This window comes from Arachis ipaensis, chromosome B08 (assembly GCF_000816755.2).
Source record: "Arachis ipaensis cultivar K30076 chromosome B08, Araip1.1, whole genome shotgun sequence".
In the NCBI taxonomy this organism is placed as follows: Eukaryota; Viridiplantae; Streptophyta; class Magnoliopsida; order Fabales; family Fabaceae; genus Arachis; species Arachis ipaensis.
The window spans coordinates 77166433-77168930 of record NC_029792.2 but is presented as its reverse complement, the minus strand read 5'-3'; positions in this window follow the sequence as shown (position 1 = coordinate 77168930).

Here is a 2498-nt window from a genome sequence, read left to right as displayed (position 1 = left end):
CGATCCAATCTTTTGATTATCTGTTGGAGCAGTTCATCTGTTGTAGGTGCTTGTGGTGTTGAAGAAGGGATATCTTCAACCGGTGCAGTAGGAAGGCTTGTAGTGGCTGCTGGAAGTCTGAGGTACTTCCCATTGGGGACATATTGATTATCCCGTGGAAGCATGGCTTTGGTGTCTCTAACTCTGTAGGGAACTCTGGCTGCTAAGACAAGATCTGAGACCAAGGTGGGAAAAGGTAAGTTGCCCGCAATTTGTACGTGTCCCATGGCATTCCGGATATGTCTTGGTAAATTCAGAGGCTGGTCTGTAAGGATGCACCATAGTAGAACGGCCATGTCTGTAGTGAAGGAGAATTCGTGAGTGCTCGGAAAGACGTAATGGGACATGATCTGTGCCCATACGCGAGCCTCCAAGGTAAGTGCTGAAGCTGATATTCCCTTAGGGCGGGTACGATGGTATTCGTAGATCCAACGGCTGCCAGGTAGTGCGATAACTCTGAGAACAGCTTCCCAGTCAAATTGGTACATCTGGTGCTTGAGTGCGGCTTCTTGAAAGGCGTCCATTCCTTCTGGAATAGGGGGAAGACTCAAAGCTTGTTGGATAGCCTCTTCTGTAATGGGGACTTGTTTCTGACGGACAAAGACAGACTGCAGGGTAGGCAGGTAGAAGTTAGAGTAGAACTCGACTACCCAGGAAAGATTGACTTACTTTTGTTGTCTCCGTAGGAAACCCCATTGTCTTCGTTCAATTTGCGGCTCAACAAAAGTAGCAATATTGGGTGGGAGGATAAGAAGGTGTTCGTTGTTGTAACTCCTTTCAGCTAGAATAGGGAACATCTGCTCACAGTAGCGATTTAGAAATTGCGCAGTGTCCTTTGCTGGAAAGGTTTTCTCTTTTTCATCAACCTTGATGATCCTCCTAACTCTTTTTGTTGAGGGCTTAACTGCAGTTGAAGAAGGTTCTGCCACTAGTGCTCTTTTAGTTCCTCTTCTTGCTGGAGGTTTGGGAGTAGCTTTCTCTTTTTCTTTCTTGGTGGCCATCCTGAAAAGGGAAGAGAGAGTAAATTGAATTCAAAGAGATAAATAGCAATGAAGAGGATGAAAAAGGATGGTTATAAATGCACATTAAAAAGGATGCCACCATGTTGTCTTCCTGTTGGAGTTGCGGGCATTCATCAGTATAATGGCTATAATCATCACAAATTCCACAAACTCTCTGTGGGACTAACTATTGGTTTTGCTTTGGTGAAGGAGGTTGAGCTTGTTGAACTTGTTGTTGATTCAATTGTATTTGCTTCAGCAAGTTGGTCATTTCACAGATACTCTGAGTTAGAGCAGAAGTCTCTCTGCTAGAGGATACTTCTGCAACGGCTTTTGAATGGCTTTGTTTCTGCCTGTGATTCCTAGTAGATTCAGTTAGGTCGCTGATCAATTGCCATGCCTCATCAGTGGTCTTGTACTTCTTCAAAGACCCATTGCTAGCACTTTCCAATGTGGTCTTATCTTGGGGCCTCATACCCCGTGTGATGTAGCTGAGTAATACTATCTTGTCGATCATGTGGTGGGGCATACTTCCAGAAGACTATTGAAGCGCTCCCAGTATTCAAAGAGAGTCTCGTTGTCATCTTGAACAATCGTGGAAATGTCTTTTCTCAGTTTATCACTTCAGATGGAAAGAATTTCTCCAAAAACTCTTTTCTGAGCGTATCCCAGTTGGATACATTTGTTAGGGGTTGAGTGTAGTACCACTCTCTTGCTTTTCCCTCAAGAGAAAACGGGAAAGCTTTCAGCAGAATTGAAGTTTCATCTATACTATCTCGCCTGACAGTAGAACAGGCTGCCTGGAAATCTCTCAGGTGCTTGATAGGCTCTTGAGCAGGTAAGCCATGAAACTTGGGCATCAAATTGAGCAGTGTGGTCTTTATTTCGAAATCTGTAGCCACCGCTGGGTGATGCGCTTGAAACGGTTGCATTGTAAAATCAGGGGCTCCTTCCTCCTGGATGGTAACTCTTTTGGCTTCCGCCATGTTACCTGTACGTAAATCAACCGAATCAGTAGAACGGGGGCTGGTTTCTTCCTCAGATGGCGTTTCAAATCCGTCCTCAGAGAGGACTAACCGACGCCGAGCTTGCCTTATTCGTGAGATGGTTCTTTCAATCTCAGGATCGAATACTGGCAAGCGTGGATCAGGAAGTGAACGCGTCATCTAGCGAAAGAAACATGTAGCTCATAGTAGCAAAATAAAATAAAATGCAAATAAATAAATTCTAATTAATAACTTTAGCACTCTATTGCAACTCCCCGGCAACGGCGCCAAAAATTGATGCGGGCAGAAATTGATGAATTAAAAATTATTAGAATATATGCGTTGCAAGTATAGTTCTTAACTCGCCAGAAATCCACCGCTCAATTTAGAAAGGTGTCACAGAAAATTGAAATTTAAAATACTGGGAGTATGAATCCCAGGTCGTCTCCCAACGAGTTGCAGGAAAGGGTGC